We start from the raw sequence: 25,129 nt of genomic DNA, 5'->3' as shown, positions 1-25,129 counted from the left end.
ATAACGGAAATCAATGAAAAAGTAAGAGGCTTACTTATAAAACAGAAAATAAAAAGTGCATATAAAACTTCAGAAGAGCACTTCTTGATTATATGGGCAGTACACCCACTGGCTAGAACTGGTTAACAGTAGTATCATGTTAGTATAAAATTTGCTGTATTTTTAACTCTTTCCAGACCGAAAACGGTTTTCCTTTGAGAAGATTTTCTTGTAACTCCTATAAAGAAACAGCATTTCCTTTAGAAAATACAAAAGCTTGCTCAGTAGGTGACCTGTTGCTGTTACTAATCTGTTATCTCTGAAGGGAAAGGTAGCTTCTATATATTGTATAATCTGATTTCCCTTTAAATGTGCAGTAAAAACATTGATATCTCAATGCAGAAAGTGATGGCATCATGTTTAAGCAAAGGGAAGAAAATTCATTTGAGGAGAATTTTTTTATTTTTTTCCGTTTTGTCTACAAACATACCATCCTTCACATACCTGATCTCATCTTTGTCTCTGTTTCACAAAAGACAAATGTTCAATTATTTATCAAGCACTTAATATATATTGGCCTCTGTCCTGTTCATGGTACATAGATTTTAAAATTCTAAAACAACAAATTTCTGTCTTCAAACTATTTGTAATCTTGTAATGTAGATAGTCAAGAAGGTTAAATTTTATATGTTTAACTAAATATGGGGACATCTGCCTGGCTCACTCAGTAAAGCATGTAACTCTTGATCTCAGAGTCATGAGTTCGAGCCCTAAATTGGGTGTAGAGATTACTAAAAAAGTAAATTTTAATAAGTAAGTAAGTGGATGGCATCTATGACAAACAGGTAACCCATATGAGGAATGGTCACAAGATTGAAAAATGAAATAAATCTTGAAGAGCAAAAGAAAGTTATAGAGATAGACCAAGGAGCACTCTGAGTATGATCAGATCGTTGTGGCTGCAGTATAACATGTGTTTGTACATGGGCTTGGTAATGCTGTTATAAGAAAAATGTTTTAAAAAGTAACAGTCGGGCACCTGAGTGTTTCAGTTGGTTGAACGTCCAACTTCAGCTCAGGTCATGATCTCACAGTTCATTGGTTTGAGTCTCACATCGGGATCCACAGTCAGGTAGAGAGCCTGCTTGGGATTCTCACTCTCTCTTCTCTCTGACCCTCCCCCGCTCACACTTTCTATCTCTCTCTCTCTCAAAATAAATAAATAAACTTAAAAAAAAAGTAACAGCAACAACAAAATAATAATAGCTGAAGTTATATAGTTTCTACTTCATGCCAGTCACTGTTCTAAGCAGTTTACATATGTTAACTCATTTCAATCTCTTCAACAATAATGCCTTCTTCATTAACAGTACTATTATTTCCAACATTTCACAAATGAGAAAACAGAGGTCCACAGAGATTAAATGACTTGCCAAAGGTGACCCAGCTACCCAATTACAGATTAAGAATTTCAGCTTATTCTGATACTTTGGTCAGAATTCAAGATTAGAGTGATCGGCCTGGCCTTGTATGTCACAGGAAAGTTTAAAATTAATTCTGAAGGTACTATGGAAGCACTGAAAAATTATAAGCAAAAAAAATTTTAAAAATCAAATTTAAGTCTTAGAGAACTTTCATACGCAGAAATATTGAGGATGGGGTAGAAAGTAGCAAGACACCATGAAGGCAATCATTAAAGAAGTTCTTGTATCAGTCCAAACAAGAAATAAGGGCCTGCCAGAAGAAAGAAGGTTGACAACAAATGTCCCTTGGAGATAGAAAAAAATTACATTGGATTTTTTTCAGCATAATTAAACAGAATCTTCTACCTCTGTATAGTATCACAGCAACTAAATAGGGTGGTCATAATAGGATGAAAGGGAAAAACCATAAATGGGCAAATATGATTTAAATTAATGGTTAATAGAAGATAAAATCCATTCTGCCTAACTTTGCTTCAGAATAGGAATTACTAGAATATGTTAAACACATATATAGGCAGACGTGGGAAATTTATGTAGTTTGTCTTGTGACCTAGTAAAGTTGGTTTTTAAAAGTCACTTGTTGACTAGAATGTTCTTTTTTTTTTAATTTTTATTAATTTATTTTGAGAGAGAGAGAGAGAAAGAGAAAGAGACAGAAAGAGCAAGTGAGAGAGAGGGAGAGAGAAAGCAGCAAGCAGGCTCCTCGCTATTAGCTTGGAGCCTGACGCCAGGCTCAATCTCCTGAACCATGAGATCATGACCTGAGCTGATATCAAGAGTCAGATGCTTAACTGACTGAGCCACCCAGGCATCCCACGACTAGAAAATTCTTTAACCATATAGCATAAAAGTTATTTTATAATAAAAAAAATTTTGATTCCCAAGAAAGGTTGAGCAGATTCACGAGATAAATACATCCCAAAGAGGGGTGCCTGGGTGGCGCAGTCGGTTAAGCATCCGACTTCAGCCAGGTCACGATCTCGCAGTCCGTGGATTCGAGCCCCGCGTCGGGCTCTGGGCTGATGGCTCAGAGCCTGGAGCCTGTTTCCGATTCTGTGTCTCCCTCTCTCTCTGCCCCTCCCCCGTTCATGCTCTGTCTCTCTCTGTCCCAAAAATAAATAAACGTTGAAAAAAAAATAAAAAAAAAAAAACGTCCCAAAGAACATCTGAAATCTAACGCAAATACACCATGCATTTTAGAAGAAAATTTTGAGGTAAACTTGCTTTATGAGGGCTTAATTTCCCTAGAAAAATAAAGTAATTGAAGGTAGTAAGATTGAAAACAAAGATAATGTCAATATTCCATCCTAATGAACAAGAATGGAGGTGGCTTTGTATCCAGTACAAAGACAATGAAGAGCTGCACATCATCCTTGAGGCATTAACCTGTTGGCAGAGGCACTTTTCAGCATTTTGATTTATGCTTCACTATAAGCAGATGAGTGCTCAGCTAATGCTTCATCAGTAGGACTGTGTTAACTAACCCTAGTCAGTGGCACGTAGCTAAGGATTCCTTTGTACACTCCAACATGAACACGAAGACAATCTGAAGAGAGTACCTTCTCCATGTCAACTGTGTCTCTTTTAAGATGCCTGATTGGCCTTAAACATACTAAAGGAAATAATAACATTTGAAGTAGATATGTACATCAAATCCATAGGTATCTAGCTAAATCTAGTTATCTTCTTACCTCCAGTGGAAAATCTCTTTTGTATCTCTGGGCCTTCCCAGCTATATTAGATTAACTCAAGCTGAAGACAATTATTTTTCTCCTCAGTATTATTTTGGTTATTAAATGCAATATCATTAAAAGTGATAATTTGTAAAATGACTATATCAAAAATGGTAAATCCGTTACGAAATTATCAGAATATTCATACTCACTTTTAAAAATAAACTTTTGGTGTATTTTAAAGTTTATAAATCACAATGATGATAATGATAGCAAGATGATGATTATTAAAAAATTATAGCAGTTTGCATATGTGACCAGGCTACTCATTTACCCTTCACCTTTTCTTCACAAGGGTAAAGAAACTACTTCATGAAGTAGATATGATTATTATATACCAATGTTATGGATGAAAAGACAGTGGCTTGGAAAGTTTCAGTAATTTACCCACATTTGCACAAGTAGGAGCCAGGATTTAACTGCTTTTAAAAAGTTTACATCCAGGGTGGCTGGGTGGCTCAGTCGGTTGAGTATCCAACTCTTGATTTCAGCTCAGGTCATGATCCCAAGTGCTTGGAATTAAGCCCTGTGTGGGGCTCTCTGCAGGGCGTGGAGCCTGCTTGGGATTCTCCCTCTCTCTTTCTTTGTCTCTCTCCCTCCCTCCCTCCCTCCCTCCCTCTGTCTCTCTTCCCTGCTCGCATACTCCCTCCCTCTCTCTCAAAATAATAATAAAAATGAATAATTGAATAAAATAAAATTAAAAGTCTACATTATTAGTCACTATTCTATACAGTTTACATAATTTGACTACAAGTAACAAAAAATAATAGATCAAAATTTACCACATAAAATAACAGACACTCTGCTTTCCAGTTATCATTATTATAACTCAGTCTCAAATTTACTCATTTACACTCAGCTCTGTGAAGCTGGTGCTGGGACTCTGAACTTTATTTCTCCTTTCCCCCATGGCTTCCAATTAGATTCTTTCAATAGGACACATTAAAGAGAGATTGGAAGGCAGAAAGAAAAGAGAAAAAACAGTCCTTGTTCTTGTTTACTACAGGGAACTGTTACTGGTCGACAATCCTCTAATGTTCAAAAATAAATATTTTTTAAAACTGCCATAAGTTTGCTCATTTGGTTCCAAATATTTATTTTTCTTTTACAAAAACATATAATTGGTATTCTTTCTAAAATGTAGTAAATCTCTTTAAAAAGTAGCTAGTGAAATACATACCAATTTTGAAAAATTTCTCAAACTTTAAAATAAACCATGTACAGTAGGGAAACAGGTATATTATTTTATAGCAGCAGTAGAAATAAGAGTGGAGCAAAAACTGTACATTTGTAAGCTGACGATACCTTTTTATTCTTTTTTATTTTTATAAAACACTGAACTGTATGATAGACATTTCCAATATACACAAAGATAAAAATAATATTATGATAAGCCTATATATTACAGATAATTCAGTTTTAATAACAGCTTCTTGATGTTCAAGTTTCCACAATGTCTCAAAATGTCTCCTGCGTTGATTTGTTCAAATTAAAACCCAAGGGTGGAGGGGATGGGCTACATGGATGATGGACATTCAGGAGCACACTTGTTGGGATGAGCACTGGGTGTTATATGTCAGTGACTAATCACTGGGTTCTATTACTGAAACCAATACTACACTGTATGTTAACTAACTTGAGTTTAAATAAATAGATTTTAAAAAATTGAAATTAAAAAAAGGAAAAAATTAAAACTCAAATATGGCTTACGCTTGCATTTGTAACTAACTATTCCACCTTTCATTTTTCCCTTTCTGTACCAGGCAATAGAAAGTACTACTTGAAATAGAAGTTGTGATAGAAAGATTTCAACTTTTACCTTTAAATATGATGAAAAAACCAGGTCATTTATCCTTTAAATTTTCTGCTATTTTATATATGGCTGATTACTTCTTCAGGTGTCATTTAACTTGTTCCTGAATCCCCTAAATTTTCTGTGAATTGGTAGTTACATCTGTAGGTTTGAAAAGATCCCACATTATTTATTTACTTACTTTTAGCAAGAATGTGCCATAGATAGTCTGTGAATTCTTTCAAACATTTAAAGAAATAATAGGAATTGTACAATTTTTCCCACTGAATATAAATATACTTAAAAATTATGCAAGTATATATATTTATATAAATAACACACACAGATTTCTATGGATATAAAATGCAACTTTGCGGGAAGGCTGGGTGGTTCAGTCAGTTAAGCGCCTGACTCTTGGTTTCAGCTCAGGTCATGATCTCCCACTTTCATGAGTTCAAGCCCCACGTTGGGCTCTGTGCTGGCAGTGTGGAGCCTGCTTGAGATTCACTCTCTCCATCTCTCTCTGCCCCTCCCCCACTCATGCTTTCTCTGTCTCTCTCAAAATAAATAAATAAACTTAAAAAATTTAAAATACAACTTTGCATCTATAATCCTCTATATGCATAAAATATTATTTAAGTTTATATAATAAATATAATTAAACCAAAATGGGTTTATTCCAGGAATATTTTTGGTTTAACATTTGAAAATTATTTCATGCATTTTACCAGAGTGATGGAATAAAGAAGAAAAGCATGATTATCTCAAAGAATATATAAAAATTTTGATAAAATTCAAAATTTATTCATGATAACAATTCATAGAACACTAGGAATATAAAGGATACCCTACAACCAATAAAAATTTTCTAGATAAGTATCTGTAGAAACATCATATTTAATAGTTGAAATATTAAAATCTTTTAACCTAATACTGGGAATGAGAAAAGGATTCTTGTTGTCTTAGCTTCTATTTCCAACTGCACTTTTAATTCAAAGTATGTCATTCATTTAACAACTTGCCCTCTATCCTGCTTCATTTGTATTCATGGTACCTATCATTTGCTAACATATCTTATGTTTATTTTTGTATCTCTGTCTTGTCAAAATGTGAGCTCAACCATAGAAGGGAATTTGTCTTTTGTGTTTAGCACTGTATCTTTTTGGTGTACAATGATGGGTTCTCAATAAGAAATACATTTTGCATGAGTAAAGGTAGTAAATTAAAAAATGTTCATTTTGGGGATGCCTGGGTGGCTCAGTCGGAGAGGGATCTGACTCTTGATTCTGGCTCAGGTCATGATATCATGGTTCAGATCAAGCCCTGCACTGGGTTCTGCGATTACTGTCTAGAGCCTGCTTGGGATTCTCTCTCTCCCGCTGTGTCTGTACCTCCCCTGATTGTGTTCTCTGTCTTTCTCTCTCTCAAAACAAATACACTTAAAAAAATGTTCATTTTATTAATATTCAAGTCTATCTTATTAGTTGTCCTATGTTTTTCATGTCATTCATTGTTCCCTTCTTTTAAGATAACTTTTTTCCTCAACATATAATTTATGTAGAAAATTAAGAAAGTACAGAAGAGTTGAAAAAGGAAAACCTACCATTCAGCAATAATTGTTTCCTAACATTTAGATGGCTCTCTAAATTAAAAACAAATATGCTGGGGCGCCTGGGTGGCACAGTCGGTTAAGCGTCCGACTTCAGCCAGGTCACGATCTCGCGGTCCGTGAGTTCGAGCCCCGCATTGGGCTCTGGGCTGATGGCTCAGAGCCTGGAGCCTGTTTCCGATTCTGTGTCTCCCTCTCTCTCTGCCCCTCCCCCGTTCATGCTCTGTCTCTCTCTGTCCCAAAAATAAATAAACATTGAAAAAAAAAATTTAAAAAAAAAATAAAAAAATAAAAACAAATATGCAAAAATATTTTTGGCCTATCTAAAATCATGTAGATTCTTAATCTATTGCAGTTTTTATTTTCCATATATTTGTTCATTATTTTTAATAAATGAATGAATATAATAATTAACTACATTCTATCATGTGTTATTTTTAATGTCTTATTAAAATAACACTATAGGCGTGCCTGGGTGGCTCAGTTGGTTAAGCGTCCGACTTCAGCTCAGGTCACGATCTCGCGGTCCGTGAGTTCGAACCCCGCCTCGGGCTCTGGGCTGATGGCTCAGAGCCTGGAGCCTGCTTCAGATTCTGTGTCTCCCTCTCTCTCTGCCCCTCCCCCGTTCATGCTCTGTCTCTCTCTGTGTCAAAAATAAATAAAACGTTAAAAAAATTAAAAAATAAATAAAAAAGTAAAATAACACTATAATAAATATTCTGTAATTCTATGATTATCACACACAGTACATTACTAAAACTAAATTTCTGAATATTATTTATTTTTTAGTAGTTAAGGCAGTCACATGGTTCAACATTTAGAAAATACAAAGTGTATTCAGCAAAAAGACTGTCTCTCATTTTTTCATTTTAACAATCTCCCCTCTCCTCCAGAGTCATAAGAATGATCAGCCTATTATGCTCTTCCTGATATATTCTTTTCACATATATGTAGATCTACCCATATTCCTTTTTATTACATTTATACAGATGGCAGCATATCCTGCACACTGATCTCTCTCTTGCTTGTTCACTTCATATATTTGGAGATCTCTATATATCAGTATATAGAGAAATATATACTCCTTTTTATGGCTATATGCATTATGTTGCATAGTAACATTTAATAAATGTATTGTTAGTAAATTAATATTTACAATTTAACAATTCTACATTTAGTAAATGTACCTTTATTTTTTTTAATTAAGCATATTTCATTTTTTATTTTTTTTTATACTTATCTATTTTTGACAGAGAGGGAGAGACAGAGCATGAGCAGGGGAGGGGCAGAGAGAGAATGAGACACAGAATCCAAAGCAGGCTCCAGGCTCTGAGCTGTCAGCCACAGAGCCCAACGCGGCGCTCAGACCCATGAACTGTGAGATCATGACCTGAGCTGAAGTTGGACACTCAACCAACTGAGCCACCCAGGCACCCTATTGTACCTTAATTTAATTAACCATCCAGCTATCAATGGAAATTGAAGTAACCTATTCCTTTCTGATAAGCGATTTTCTTCCTATATATTTTTTTTAATTTTTTTAACATTTATTTATTTTTTGAGAGACAGAAAGAGACAGAGCTGAGCAAGGAGGGGCAGAGAGAGAGGGAGTCACAGAATACAAAGCAGGTTGCATGCTCTGAGCTGTCAGCAGAGTCCGATGTGGGGCTTGAATTCACAAACTGCGAGATCTGGACCTGAGCCGAAGTCTGACACTTAACTGACTGAGCCACTCAGGCTCCCCTCTATATTTTTCTTTTTCAACAGTTTAAAAGAAAAGAGGTATCTGTATAGTCCTGTAATAGTCCTATAATTTGCCTCTGCATGTAAAGCAATCATAGTGAAAACAGAAAAAAATTGACCTTTAAATTTGAGATGATTTGAGATCCTAAAAACTAGCTAGTGCTTACCTTCACAGTTGACATATAGTCACTTACAATATCTAATATTGAGCTACTTATAACTAATAGTAGGATATGGATTCTAGGCTAGACTTATATCCATTCTAATTCAATGTTCTACACCATCTCAGGAAATTATCACTAAGTAAATAAGGCCAGCTAAACAATACCAGGCACTCAATCTGTGGGCTTGGCACAAAATAAGAAACTTCATTATGATTCAAGTATAGCTTTTAAATTCTGAGACTATTTTAACTTCTTCATGATTGCTGGCAATTAATCTGTTATGGAATTGTACCCACTGCGTATTAATCCAGGGAGCCAGAAAGTTCCTGATGATGAAGATTCAGTAGTTCTTTTGCTTGGTGGTTATTGATAACTCTGCTCTTTTTCATCAACCCAGCAGCATGCATTTACTGAACGCTGAATATGGGAAAAGCACCCTGACCTCAAAGATTTAAAGAAAAATCATCCTAGAATATAGGACAGCTATGGAAATGGAATCTATGTACAAAATAATGAAAACAAAGTGCACTTGAAATTTTAACACAAAGAAGCCAATTCAGTTTTGGGTTACCAACCACAAGGGCATCCAGGAATATAGAATGTTATTAGAGAGTTTGTATGATTTCTAAATTGGAATTCAGATAAAAAAAAGTACTCTGGAGTGGAGTGGTCAGTGATGATATTATGAAGATCGAGTAGGCTTTTGAAGAATAGAAATTGGGAGGGGGCACTTTAGATGGAGGAAATATCTTGGAAGTGAGATAACTTAGGGTGCCATTAGGGGAAAAGTAAATGAACTACTTTGGCCAAAGCATAGACTGTGTTCACGAAATAAAGGGGAACATGCTAGAAGCAAGGCTGGAGATCACATTTACTATAAAGAGTTTTTATAGCCAAGCTACTGTATTTTGACATTATCACATAAAATACAGCAGCTATTGGAAGCTTTAAATAATCTAACATATTAAAACTTAGCAGTAAGCTTTTTTACTTTTTGCAGGTATTCAGGAACCAGCAGTAGCCCGGGTAATAGTCAGGTGAAAGGAAACTTCATGGCAGGTAGATACTCTGCAGATCTTGAAGTATACACACCCATAAATTTTTCACAAATAATAGCTCATGAACACTCATCAGATCTATCCACTCCTTTAAATACTTATGTAATAGTTGAGTTAATCCATGAGGTTGGGGAGGAAGAAGGATTGTGAAGAAAAATTTAAGAAGTTTTAGTGGACAGTATGTCAAAAATCTTAACTTTAAAAATATCTGAAAATATATGTTATAAAGCAGTAATTAAAATCTTATTCAATTACATTTATAGTCCTTTGGTTTTGTCCATTTTTGTTCAAAAAATATCTTAATGAATACATCCCTCGAACATTCAGATTGCTTTTTCCAGGATGTTCCCCTTCCCTTTAACTACCTTACTCCTGGATTTTCATGACCCTTTTATGGTAAGGCATTCTCTTAAATGCACTCACCTCCTGTTCTTTCCTTTGCAGTATTTCTCATAATTGCATCTGTGGATAGATGGGTGAAATGTGTTGTTCAGTGTGTATCTCTACTACTAAATTGGAAGCTTTCACCACCTTGTTCACTGCCTAACATAAAAGAGACTTTTTAGTAAATGTTCCTTGAATGAATGAATGAATGAATGAATGAATCATCTATAGTCCACTGTCTTTTGCATCTATTGTAAGAAAAATGGAATGTACAAGTGATATAAGACAAGTTTATTTTACTAGTTTACAAGTTTTATTTTACTTTATGCTTAAAACTTCAAAGGATTTAACACTTTAAGAATTTAGAGAGGAAATGAGACTCTAGAGCCTTGCTATAAATGTCATATGTAATTCATTTATGTACTCATCTCAAACTCAACACTACTTTAAAGGCTAAATTCCAACAAATAAGCAAGTACTTCAAGGTAAAGTCCAAGGTATGTAATTACTGCAAGAGTAGCACACTAGTGGCTCAACCTTACTGACATTCTTTTGCTGCTGTAGATGAGTGAATTAATATTTTGGAGAGTTGTCTTTAGGAGCAAAAGGTTTCCAAATTTGGAATAGATCTAATCAATCTTATATTTACATTACAACTAAGAGGCAACTATAAACTGTTTCATACATGTTTAAAACATTGATTTTGTTTTCTAAATAAAAGGTATTGGTGTTTTTTATTTTAATTTATTGCTTAAAAGTTTGAACTTCAAGGTAAAATCAAGAAATTATTTTTAGCATATTTAAAAGCTTATATGGAAAAACAAAACTTGAGGTTTGAAAACTAGAAATAGTTATTAGCTGCATTATGTATTAATTTTACTAAACTATGATAGAAATTACAACTTAAAGTAAAATCAATGTAAATATTTTTGAATTTTGAGTTAATAAATATTGTATTTGCTTTCATTTATACATAACAGATATATTATCAGAAAAAAAAATCAGCCTAAATATCCACTTTAAGAGGTTTTCTACTGTTGTAAACTCAAAGCCCATTTCATTTACTTCTATGACATAATATCTTATAAAATTATTTAAAAGGACAATAATTTTATAATCACTGCATTTTAATTTATTAAAATATGTTATAAAGTTGTTTACCTCAGTGGCTACTTAAATGTCATTTTTTAAAGGGTGTCCTATTATTCTACTTTAGGAATTTATAACTAATAGTTTCACTATTCCAGATAGTATGATAGACCTATCATCAGTAAAGAATTGTGGTTCAAACAATCAACTATTATTAAAGAGCCTATAATTACCTCACTGGGATCAATCTTCCTATGAATCATTCTTTGCAAGATTTTTCTACTCTTACCCCAGGAATAAGTTAGAATCAGCAAGTGAATTGAAAATTCCAATAACATTAGTCAAGGGATTGTCACTCATATTCATTTTAAGACCCATGTACTAGCAACGTATTAAAGAATTACTGATGCTCACAAAAATGAAGCTGTGAACAAACACTCTTGCTTTTATAACAAGCATAAAATGGGCATGTTTTGCTCCTCCTAAGTTAAGTTCTGTCTGGGGTCCTAGTGTGGAACAGAACTCAAATGCTTGCAGTTACTCTCATGATGAATATAGCCAGATCCTCCAGATATGGTCAAACCAAGAGAAGATGCCACAACTCATAAAACAAATATAGAGGAAAGGAATTTTCTCCAAAGATCCCATCAATGGCACAACATGGGAACTTTGTCTGATGAGCTATCATTTAGAGTAAGGAAATAAAACTGGGCATATTGAAGCCATCTTTTAGAAATGCCACTAAAGAAGGTCAATTTGCAATTTTCTGGTCATTATTTAACTAGCATTTTAACAATTTGTAAAGAATTGTTCTTGCCTTCTATTCTGTGCAACTGATGGTTTGGTAATAAAACAATCAAATTCTCAATCTGTTAAATTAAGATTGACAGAGGCTGCGAATGCCTTTGCAAAACTGCATCTTCAGTCCTGAGAGTTCGTACAAGCTTTTAACAGGGACTATTAAATTGTTCCTGTGAGGCTACTGTGACATTAAGTGGATGTTTTTCCCAGAAAAATTCAGATGCAAGAAGGTGAAATGATGTTTCCAAAGCAACAAAAGCCATTGGTGGTGTCAAACCATAAGCTTGAAAGATTATCAAATATCTTCCTCTACTTGGAACTCAAATTCTTCCCTCTGAGCTTGTTTTTGTACCTGTCTTTTAGACTATTTCTTATACACACACACACACACACACACACACACACACACACACACACACACACACACACACGTTCTTTTCTTGCCTTTTCTTGCCCTTTCTTTCTTTCTTTCTTTCTTTCTTTCTTTTTCTTTCTTTCTTTTTTTCTTTCTTTCCTTCCTTCCTTCCTTCCTTCCTTCCTTCCTTCCTTCCTTCCTTCCTTCCTTCCTTCTTTCCTTCTTTCTTTCTTTCTTTCTTTCTTTCTTTCTTTCTTTCTTTCTTTCTTTTTCTTTCTTTCTTTTTTTCTTTCCTTCCTTCCTTCCTTCCTTCCTTCCTTCCTTCCTTCCTTCCTTCTTTCTTTCTTTCTTTCTTTTTCTTTCTTTCTTTCTTTCTTTCTTTCTTTCTTTCTTTCTTTCTTTCTTTCTTTCTTTCTTTCTTTCCTTCCTTCCTTCCTTCCTTCCTTCCTTCCTTCTTTCTTCCTTCCTTCCTTCCTTCCTTCTTTCTTTCTTTCTTTGTTTTCTCACTCTCCCTCCCTCTCCCTCCCTCCCTCTCCCTTTCTCCCCCTCCCCCCACCTTACTCCTTTCCCACCATCCCCAAGATTTTACTTAAACTACTCTAGTAGTAGGGCAGATAAGTGAATTTAACTAAGGTATCTCCAGGTTCCAAGCCAGTCATGCATTCTCACTTGGTTCACTTATTTTTCCACCCAAATTGTTCTTGTGCTGCTCTTTGCAGGGGAAGGGAAAACATAATTTCTTTCATCTTTTAATATAGAGTTTTGAGATGTTTATTTTATTTTCCCTATTACTCCTGTGAAAATTAAAAACAAATGGAGATTAACCTTGACAATCCTTTGGTCAGACAAAACCAGTTAGTCACACAAACAAAGCCTAATTTATCTTATTTCATAAGACTAACTTGACCTGGGTCATTTCTTGCTTATTCCTCTGGAAATCATAAGCAAAACTTAAACTGTTTCTCAAGGTTGATATGAAGTAACCACTGACCAATTCCCTATCATTTAAGAAAATTCTACTATTATAACCAATCATTGTGAAGAATAAGCAGTTGCTGCTTTCTCACTACATAAATTGCTTTATAACAATATTCCCCTGAGCCTCATTCCACATTTTGGTCTGTGGGGCTGCCAGTTTGCAAATTATCTTCTTGGTGTGTGCACAATAAACTTGTACAAATTACTACTTTGGTGGTTCACTGGTTTTACTTCTATTATTTCTAAACTTTTGGCATGCCATGGCATCACACGTAGGATCCAAAGAAGATGCCTAATGACTCCAAGGCCTGTAAACAAACAGGTGCTGTACCTACAGAGCTTGCTGAGCTCACTGCTTTCTTACTAACCCTGGTTTTGAGAATAAATCTCTCTTGGATCCCAGTACTGCTCTCTTTGCCTTTTGAGCTCTCTGACTTTATTGTGCATATCCATATTTTGCTTAATAAAGCTTCTTTGTCCTATTCTTTTCAAAAGGAGGAAAAACACATGATTCCCTGTGTTTTGGAACAATTGTTAGAAAACAAGGCCCCTCGTAGTTAAGATGACTTAGGGAATCTTAAGGCAGAGATGGGTTCAACCTGGTCTATGGTCCAGGATCTTGTGTGTTTTTGGAAATTGTAGGAGCTTTGGGAACTGTAGTAGCCATGTTGGAGAAACATTAACTTAGATAAGTGCACCTTAAGAGGCATCCTCAAAAAAGAGGATTCCAAACTTCTTAGAGGCACTGGAGTGCATTCTTTGATTGGTGTTTAAAAGCTTCTAATAGACAAAATTACTTTGAAAATAGCTTTAAAAGGATCCTTGCAGCGTGCAAATAAAAAGCCTTCAGGAAAATCTCTTTGGCCATCTGAGCAGGTAACCGTAACTTGGGCCACCTGATGTATGTTGTAAATATGTGATATTTTTCAAACTCTGGATATTGCCAAAACTAATTTGTAAGGAGATCAATTTAATTGGCTTAAAGAAAAACAAGCACTTATAAAAATTAAGTACTCCTAAAATTCCCAGAAATACAGAAACTAACCCACACGTTTTTCAAGTGTAAATGATCTGGGATAATCTTTGACAAATAAAAACTAGTTTAAGTTTGTGGTTTAATAAAAACAGGAATGTCTTGAGAGTTGTAAATATTAAATGTAATGCAAACATACAACTTTTTCTACCTAGTTTTACTAATCCAATAAGCTCAGGGTATCTCTAGTTCTTCAAAATTGGTCAACAAGAAAAGTTACTTAATGTAACAGTTAGCTGTTCAATGTCTAACCCAAACATAACTGTTAAAACCAATTAATTTAAATAAATGCAAATAAAAGTTGATACTAAGTTAAACTAAATAAAGAATATTCATTGAATACCTAAATAATTTCCAAGTAAGAAAAACATTAAATAATAAACATAAGTTCATCTTTTGGCTTTTTAATTTTTAGAGAGACAACAGATATTTGGGTCTATTAATAAACATGTTTTGTGCCACACCGAAAAATTTACTATGAGGAAGAATATACTTTTAGAAATTATGAAATGTAATTATAAATTTGCCAGTCCACAACTGCTTACTTCTTAGTTTTCACTAGGCATTAAGGATTCTAGGAGATTAGAATTTTAATTAATATATGTAATTAAAACTACTAGAAGTAATAAGGATAAAAGAAAATGACTGAATATGAAAAGTGGATAAGGAAAATAGAATTTTGGAGGGGTAAGAAAAGATATGAAGGACATGGAATGTTTTTGGTTTTTTGTAAAGGACAAAAGAAAGTAATTTTGTCCTAAAGTAATATAATTGTTCCAGAAAAAGAAAAGATAGGACAACAGCTGAATGGATACAGAAAATTGTAGGTTTGTGAAAAAGAAATCTTCAGAAAGGAATTTTATATGTAGTCAAGCTAAGATTGGAATACATTTATGTTAACAAGGTAAAAAAAAAAAAGAAGGGGGGTACTTTTAATATCAAAAGAATACTGGTGCAAAATTATAACTTGCTTCTCTCCTTTAAAATGACAAAGTTTGCTTTAGATCATCAGTTGATCTTAATAAGAAATTATAAACAAAGATTTTTCTTTACCTTGAATGTACTCTGCCTAGGAAACAAAGATTCTGTGTCTTATGAAAATAATTCCCTGTGCTTCATGTTGTCTTTGTCAGGTCCTGGTTTTCTTAAAGAAAAACCCAGAATCTTCTCCATTAATGGAGTTAAATTCAATAGTTGTACATACTAGTTATATAACCATGTAACTTTGTATTTGCCTCTGACATCTTTTAAGTTCACTTTTGAGGTGAATGGATAATGAAGTGTTGTCTCACAGAGACTTATGATACTATTTGATCAAGTATTTTAAATCTTTTGACATTAAAAAAAATCTTTTGACATTTAAACCTCCTCAAATCATATCTGAATGAAATTTAAAAAAAGAAAAGTTAGTTTATTTAAACTTGATATATTAAATTTCATGGGGAACATTGTCAAATAACAAGTAATGTTTAACCTTCTTAGATCATATTTATATGGGACATATATCATTAAAATAAGTAAGTTAAATTTTTATATAAATTCCTTAAAAATTGATATGTTTTTAGTCATAATTCCAGCTATTACCTTAAAATATTGTAAATCACACACACACAAAAAAACAAACTTCCTTGTCAACATTGTGTGTGTGTGTGTGTGTGTGTGTGTGTGTGTGTGTGTGAACTCTCACCAGATCTTTAACCATGGCTCTTTAACCATGGCTCTTTTGTCACTCACAAGTTATTGCTATAGTTGATTCTTTGAATTCAAAGACAAATCCTTGGCTTGGCTTCCTAGCCTTGAAAGGCTTTTGAAAGTCTAATCTGAGATACCCTATGAAAAGGTCCAGCAAAGCACATTTAGAAGAACTATATGGGGGCACCTGGGTGGCTCAGTTGGTTAAGCATCTGACTTCAGCTCAGGTCATGATCTCACAGTCTGAGTTTGAGCCCTGCGTTAGGCTCTGTGCTGAAAGCTCGGAGCCTGGAGCCTGCTTCAGACTGTGTGTCTTCCTCTCTCTGACCCTCCCCTGTTTATGCTCTTTATCTATCTCAAGAATAAATAAACATTAAAGAAATTTTTTTTTTAATTTTTTTTTCAACATTTATTTATTTTTGGGACAGAGAGAGGCAGAGCATGAACGGGGGAGGGGCAGAGAGAGAGGGAGACACAGAATCGGAAACAGGCTCCAGGCTCTGCGCCATCAGCCCAGAGCCTGATGCGGGGCTCGAACTCACGGACCGCGAGATCATGACCTGGCTGAAGTCGGACGCTTAACTGACTGCGCCACCCAGGCGCCCCTGAAGAAAATTTTTAAAAGAACTATATGGTTTGGACATCTGTTGGCTCAGTCTGTTAAGCATCTGACTCTTGATTTCAGCTCAGGTCATGATCTCAGTCTTATGGTCATGAAGTTGAGCCCCACAGCAGGCTCTGCACTGGGTGTGCAGTCTGCTTGGGATTCTCTCTCTCCCTTGCTCTCTGTCCCCACCCTTCTTCTCAAAATAAATAAATAAACTTTAAAAAAACAAAAGAACTATATGGCCAACCACTGTTCTTGCTACACTTTGGTAAATAACCGGGCCAAGTTTATTGAAATCAGAATTAGTTTGCAAACAAATTAGTCTTACTGTGGTTATCTTTGAAGGAAATGGGGATGATTATAGAGAGAAAAATTATATTTCAGTAATACATTTTTGTGGGTATCAGATCCTAGTGCTGTTAATGTTTTTGAGGTTTTGTTTTCTACCCATAAACTGGATTGGGTCCTGAATTCTTTTAGTTTCCTCTAATATTTGGTTAGAATTTTTCAGACTAACATTTCCAGTTTTCTCCCATTCTTAAGATTTGGAATCACTATGAAACTAAAACTATCTTTTTCTTGAAGTCACGCAAGCTAAAGCTGGACAACTTGATATAAACTCCTGAGAAATCACCACTCCAGTGGATGTGTGGACCATCTTCATGCCTGTTGCTATGTGGACACTCAGAAAGATCATCAGACACATTCACACTGCAAACCAGGAAAATCTGTCAGATTGTCCCTGCTTGCTCTCACTGTATCTGAGGATGCTTTAGAATCCCGTATACGGAAATCTCAACTGGCTGGTTCCCAAACTCAGAAACTTATAAATTGTTCAAACTATTAAGCTGTGTTTCTCTTTTGTTTCCATAAAAACCCTCTCATTAAATTACCTGATTGTTCATCTCATATATTCCACCTAATTTAGGTGGAAGCTCACCCACAACACCGTCTCCTAAAATTAAGCATCCTCAATATTCATCCTGTCCTAAGTAAGCATAAGGATGTTTGCTAACACATCACGTTGTGCCTATGTAAATAACTTAAATTATAACCTACTTGAAACACTTAACTGGTTAAATCTTGGCTCATGAGAAGCTGTCCTCCAGTGAATTTTTTAATCCTTGGCTATTTTTCTTCTTATAGTCACCATATAGACCTCTCTGGTGCACTGTATTGCCTTGAGGGTCTTAAAAGCCTGTTGTCAGTCAATCACATGCCAAATGGTGTTCATCAGGATCAGACAACTAGATCAAATCAACAATAATCACACAAATGATGAATCCTGTGGTTACAAGGCCCTCTGGCCTGATGAATGCAAACACTGACATGTGATTCTTCAGTCTGACTACATCAATGGTAGTAACCAAAATACTGCTATACTGCTTAGTCATATTCTTAGCCTGCTGAGAGAATAACCAAAAGTGGGATTTGTTATAATCAAAACAACAGATGAACCTTGAAGATTTCCTGGGCAGCCAAAACCAGTTCAGTCACATAAGCAAAGCTTTATTTAGCTTATTTCACAAGATGAACTTGACCTGGATCATTTCTTCCTTCTGCCTCTGGAAATCATAAGCAAATTTTAAACTATTTCTCAAGGTAGATAGTGAGGTAACCACTGACGAATTCCTTATTGTTTAAGAAAATCCTAACATTATAACTAATCACTGTCAAGAATAAAGTCACTGCTTTCTCACTATATGAATTGCTTTATAACAATACGCTCCTGAGCCTCATTCCACACTTTGCTTTGAAGGCTTCCAGTTTGCAAAATTTTTGGTGTGTGCACAATAAACTTGTACTAATTACTACTTTGGTAATTCATTGGTTTTACTTCTGTTATTTCTGAACTTTTGACACTCTGTTCCTATAAAGCACATGTCTTAAGTATTTGGGGATATTACAGGATTAAAAAAACCTATGCATACTTCTGTGCTTGTAAAAATTAAGAATTCTGTTATTGATGCAATTACAATAACTAATTCAAATAAAAAGCTTTAGGAAAACTTTTACTTCTAAGTAACTACTTCTAGTGTTGCCAGATTTGCAGTCAAATATAGCAATTCAAGTCTCTTCCTCTTAACAAAATATGCCAATTTTTCTTCAGTAAAGATTTCATTTTATTGCAAAATCCTTGAGTCTCATAATACCAAACGTACTAGATTACTATTTTACTACTACTCTGACTGATGTTTTTCTCTTCCCAGAAATGAAACCAATAGTGCTATCTTTTAAAAAATCATTTCTGAGACAATGCCTTCAAGGACAAAGTAGTGATTTTTATCACAGAATATAAAATCTAGACCTTAAGATTTTTCTCATGTGAAACACAATGGAAGTACCAAACAGTCCACAGTAAAAGCAACATGCAGCTAGTGTAGTTACATTTTTTTGTTTGCTAACCAATTTAGCCAAATTAATTGTGGAGTTGAGAAAGAAAAAGGCAGGTTAATTAGAAGCAATGAGAATCTCATCATGTTGCAATTATGGGAACTACACAGTTCCTTTACTATAAATTGCCAGCAAAAAGAAAATATATTTAACAATGCAACTACCAGGGTGCGTGGGTGACTCAGTTGTTAAGCATCAGACTCTTGATCTTGGCTCAGGTTATGATCTCAGGGTTGGTGGGATCGAGCCTTGCATAGAGCTTCATGCTGATAGTGCAGAGCTTGCTTGGGATTCTCTCTGCCCCACGCCCCTCATGCAGGTGCATGTGTGCTCATGCTTTCTCTCAAAATAAATAAATAAACATTTTTTTAAAAATGCAACTATGGGGTGGGGGTGGGGTGCTTGGGTGGCCCATTTAAGTGTCTGCCTTTGGCTCAAGTCATGATCTCATGGTTCATGAGTTTGAGCCCCACAGCAGGCTCTGTGCTGACAGCTCACAACCTGGAGCCTGTTAAGGATTCTGTGTCTCCCTCTCTCTGTTCCTCCCCCCTAATGCTCTGTCTCTCTCTCTCTCAAAAATAAATTAAAAACATTAAAAAATTAAAAAAATAAAATAAAATAAAAATAAAGTGTAAATATGGGGCACCTGGGTGGCTCAGACTATTGGGCATCTGACTTGATTTCATGTCAGGGCATGATCTCATGGTTCATGAGATGGAATCCTGAGTGGGGCCCTGCACTTACCATGCAGAGCCTGCTTGGGATTTTCTCTCTTCCTCTCTCTTTCTCCTCTTCTCTGCTCACATGCTCTCTCTCAAAATAAATAAACATTAAGAAAATAAAATGTGAATACACATGGGAGAAGTAACACACGGATTTAAATTCATAGGAAGTTATAAAAGACTGTGACAGTGGATCCTTTCCTGAGCAGGATCCTGTTTTAATAGGGGGAGAATGATGGGAATCTAGAAGGAAGAGGCAAGAAGAGAATAAGGGCAAAGAGACTGACCTTAAATGTGAATCTGATCTCCAGAAATTTCCTTACCATAAATCCTGAAATTCCAAATAATCTCCATGACCTATCACATCAATTTTAACATACTTTCCCTATTTGTTTTCTGGAATGACAAGTCTATCCCTTTTCTTATATTTAGATGTTTTTCCAGTCTTTAAATGTCTAATATCCTACTGCTTTCAAAGCCCTTTTTCCTGATAGATTCACTACATAACACAAAAAAAGATGTTTTAAAAAGTGAATTCTAGGTCATAGCACAAGAAGCAGGAAACATGGTTGAATGTACCAATTTTATAAATCCCTGACTCCTATACATTTTGTTATTGACATTCTAAATAGAAGTATATTGAGTCATTATTTATTGTGATGTTTTATTTTTTGGTTTTTTTTTTAAATGTTTTTAATTATTTATTTATTTTGAGAGAGAGAATGAACCAGGAAGGAGCAGAGAGAGAGAGAGGGAGAGACAGAATCCCATGCAGGTTCCACATTGTCAGTGTGTAGCCCTAGGCAGGCCTTGAACTCACAAACCCATGAGATCATGACCTGAGCCAAAATCAAGAGTCAGACGCTTAACTGAGTGCTATTTATTTATTGCTATGTTTTTTGTTGTTGTTATTTTTGTTTTGTTTTTTGAAAAATTGTTTTAATGTTTATTTATTTTTGAAAGAATGAGAGAGAGCGCAAGTCAGGCAGAAGCATAGAGAAGGGGACAGAGGATCCAAAGCAGGCTCTGTGCTGAGCCCCATGTGGGGCTCAAACTCATGAACTGTGAGATCATGACTGGGCTGAAGTTTGATGCTCAACCACTTGAGCCACCCAGGTTATTTATTGCTATGTTTTAATTTGAATTTTTTTTTCCAACGTTTTTATTTATTTTTGGGACAGAGAGAGACAGAGCATGAACGGGGGAGGGGCAGAGAGAGAGGGAGACACAGAGTCGGAAACAGGCTCCAGGGTCTGAACCATCAGCCCAGAGCCTGATGCGGGGCTCGAACTCACGGACCGCGAGATCGTGACCTGGCTGAAGTCGGACGTTTAACCGACTGCGCCACCCAGGCGCCCCTGCTATGTTTTAATTTGTATGAACTTTAAGGGAGCTATTTTGCTACCAAATAATGACAGGTTCCACTCTTAACTCTAGGATAACCATATGTCTCTGTAAGCCTTTGAAACCAGAACATCACCATGTGCTAGAAAAAGACTTGAGTTGATACATTAATAAAATACAAGCTTTGGTGATGACCTGAAGAAAACTATACTTCAGGCCAGAGAATTTCTTTTCTTTTTTTTTTTTATGCTTATTTATTTATTTGGAGAGGTGGGGAGGGGAATTAGAAAGCATGTGAGTGGGGGAAGGGGCAGGGAGAGAGAGAGGGAGAAGAGGGCGGGAGAAAATCCCAAGCAGGTTCCATGCTGTCAGCGAAGAGTCTGACAAGGAGTTCAATTCCACAAACCGTGAGATCATGACCGGAGCTGAAATCAAGAGTCCAACACTTAATGGACTGAGCCACCCAGGTGCCCCAGTCCAGAGAATTTCTGCAAACTGATCAATACTGCAACATTACCCAACCCCAGTATGTGGAGACTTCTTTAACATGTCAATATTGTGCCTTGTGCCTTGTGCCTTGTTAAAAATCAGAGCAGAAGGGAAGAGCAAAGGGGTAAAGAGAAGTTGCATACATCCTCAGTTTGAAGCCTAACACATTTCATTTTACTCTCTCAAAGTTGTCAACACTTTTTATCAAAGATAGATTTCAAAACATTATTAAAATATCTTTAATGGATTGTTGATAACCTGTCTAGGATACTACTCATTCTTAACAGCACAGATTTTCCATTGTTCTTGGTATAGGCAACATGACTAGATGAGCATTTCATAAAACTGTGCTCTCAATCAACTGAAACTGCTCTCTCTTGGGTCATCAATGGCCTTCATAACCCCAACACCTCTTTTCTCAACCCCACTGTTTTTTTTGTTTCTGTAATCTGTATTCTCCCTTAATCTTTTTACAACATTTGGCATCTGGGAGTCTCCTTTTCTTAGCCAAGCCCTCTTTAATCAGCTATAAGGAACAAATGAGATTCTGGCTTCTCTTTGACTTCTATGTCCTTTATTTTCTCCCACTGACTTTAACTATGGGCATGGCCCAAGGCTGACTCCTTAATTCACTCTTCTATTTCTTTTGTCCTTTTGAAATGTAATCCAATTTGGCCTGAAGCAGCACTGCAAAGCAAGAAGATTCTTTCCTGCAGCAAAATCCCCCATTTCAGTAGTTGGTAATTGGTACAATTGAGCATCTTGCCAAGGGATAGATTTTTAAATTCAAAATGTGGATATTAGCAGCACATCCCCACTTTAGGGTCTTTGCCCTTCCTTTTCCTTCTGCCTGAAAGGCTCTTCCCTCAGGGTACTGCCTCACTCACCTTCCTCAAACCTTTGCTCCTTCTCAGTGAGGCTTCTTCCCCTGACTATCCTATGTAATATTGCAAACTGCTGCCCCTACCCCCTTCACTCTGCTCAGATTTTTATTTTTCTATAACATTTAAAATTTCCAATGATATGTAATAATATACATTACTTATTATATGTATTAGTTATTGCTCCTTATGCTTGTTTTCCAGATAGAATATATGCTCCATTTTGTTCACTGATGTCCCAGTGGCCTAGAACAGTGATTGGCACTTAGTAGGTGATCAATCAATATCACTCTAATTGAGCTGAAAAACTTTGCTCTTATCTTCTACTTTCTTTTTCTTTTCACTGCCAACAGCCTAGTCCAGGTTTCCTCTTGTGGTAATTAGCTAATTAGCATGCTAATTGCATTTCCTGTTCCTCCTCTCTTTAATCCATCTTCTTTACTGTTGGCTGATTTTCTTCTTCAAAACCCACATTTATCTTCTCATTATCATTTTCAGAAACCTTCACTATAAGGCCAAGTCAAAATTCCTTATTCTGGAACTTGACACCCTGCTTAGTATGACTACCAATCATGTCCGGCCTCACTTACGCCATTCCTTGGTCCACTCGAGTCAAGCTGCTATTGGCATTTTTTCTTTAAGAAGTATTTGTTGACCTCCTACTCTTGGGTCCTATGTGGCATAAAACTAATTTACTATCAGTTTAGGCAACATAAGTTAGAAGAATGTGAGTGTAAACAATGGCATTTGTATTAAAGAAGAAATTGAGTCTACAGAAGAAAGACATTTGGCAGATTTAGGCATATGTGGTCCCATCACTGAAATGCTTCTCACCTCTACCTTTCATGTTTGGCGGGGGTGGGGAGGGAATCATATCTATTTGTAAAGGTTCAAGTTCAACTTACTCTGTGACTGATTCTCTGTCTTTTAGAAGTCATAATTCTTTTTTTTTTATTTTTAATATTTATTTATTTATTTATTTATTTGAGACAGAGAGAGACAGAGAGAGCAAGCTGAGAGGGGGAGAGAGAGAGAGAGAGAGAGAGAGAGAGAGAGAGAGAGAGAGAGAGAGAGGGAGAGGGAGAGAGAAATCCCAAGCAGGCTCCACACTGTTAGTGAGGAGCCCTATGCAGGGTTCAAACCCATGAACTGTGAAATCACAACCTGAGCTGAAACAAAGGGTCACTCAACTGACTGAGCCACCTAGGTACACCCATAATTCCTTTTAATAAACATAAGTAATAAATATTTTGTCTTTCCATAATATACTGATATGCCTTTCCCCCACTTGAAAAAGAATGATTTATAGACTCCACATGCCTTCCCATCCCAAAGTACTGAAAACCTCTTCAACCAGGAGGCACCCCTTGCCCCAGAACCAGGATCCAACTTGGGAGGAAAAGCCTGGAAAGGGACCTGGGCCTCAAGGGAAAGGATGTAGGGCTTACACTTTGGACTGGTGAAAGAGTTGGCATCCCCAAATGGGCCCACTGTGTTACTGACATGTCTAAGTGTTTCATTGTGTCATCACCCCTCATCCTAACATGAGGGTTACTAAGATGAGGATAATTTCTGCAGCATTTACTCTACCTTTGCCACCAATGCTTATGAGGTTCTTGTTCAAGAAGGCCCTCCCAGGTAATCCTCCTCCTAATAACAAGGGGCTATTCTTCCCCTTGTCTTAACTTCTACTTTATTTACTATGTTATAAACATTACACATTCTAGACTTTTGCATTATTTTTTACTTATATTTTTTGTCATATATTGATTATTGCAGAAATTCTTGGAGGCATAAAACTGTCTTCCCCACAACAGTGGTTGACAACATTTGATAATCAATAAGGCTATCAATACAGCATTTGAAAAATTCAGATCTGCAGAAACTGAATCACTTGTCTAGATTCTAAGAAATTGATATTTTCAAAAAGTCCCCCAAATGATTCCATTAATCAGCCAGATGTGGGTATCACTGCTAGAGCTTAATGGTAACATAATCTCAAAATACCTTTTTACTTAAAAATTATTTATTTATTTATTTATTTATTTATTTATTTATTTATTTATTTATGGTTAAATATTTATTTGGGGGAGGGGATACTACACTTCTATCCAACTAGAGAAATATTTTCATAGTCCAGGGATTGTTTATATTTTTGTCACTTATCAAGCCATGAATTCATAGAGAATGGGTTCCAGCAGCTCAGACTCCTTTCCTTTCCATTGGTTCTTACAAAGTGTGCCTCTCTGGAAGGAGCAGGCTGGGACTTCAACTGAACCCAAGTGCCTTTCTCCTTGGCTTCCTCTTTTTCTAATCATTTTCCTTCACACACTTCAGGAAGCTATCCATACTCTTAGAGTGCTTAATACTCTCAATATGTACATTAATTCTCTTGGCAAGAGTCTTGTCCTTAACTTGTTGTTTACAACAATGACAACAGCATTATGGGTGACAATGTAGATTCTCCCAGTCTTGGCATGGTAACATCCATGGGGGGTTCCTTTTTAAACAGTGCCATTCCCCTGATGTCTACAGTATCATCTTTCTTGTAGATTGGCATGTATGTGGCCAAAGGAATCACTCCATGTTTTCTAAAAGGGCTTAGAGAACAAACAGAGGGTGCCTCTCCTCTCCCCTTTGCAGCAGTCATTTCAGCAAATTACTGGCAGATGGTGAGCCCAGCCAAAAGGAAAAAAAAAACTACTAACTATTAAAAATTCATGACCAAAGGCTTCTGATTCCAGATTTTATTGATCCACTTCATCTAGGTGTTAGATTCTAGCATTTGATTTTGTGAA

General features: G+C 35.8%; 1 protein-coding gene and 1 pseudogene across 2 annotated transcripts in view; both read right to left on the bottom strand.

Moving 5' to 3' along the window:
• Positions 1–25,129, bottom strand: part of B3GALT1 (beta-1,3-galactosyltransferase 1) — a 344,112-nt gene that overhangs the window by 314,341 nt on the left and 4,642 nt on the right. The window lies entirely within an intron of this gene.
• Positions 23,447–25,129, bottom strand: part of LOC123379107 — a 49,291-nt pseudogene continuing 47,608 nt past the window's right edge.

This window comes from Felis catus, chromosome C1 (assembly GCF_018350175.1).
Source record: "Felis catus isolate Fca126 chromosome C1, F.catus_Fca126_mat1.0, whole genome shotgun sequence".
Lineage (NCBI taxonomy): Eukaryota > Metazoa > Chordata > Mammalia > Carnivora > Felidae > Felis > Felis catus.
This window is presented reverse-complemented; position numbering and strand designations above follow the sequence as displayed.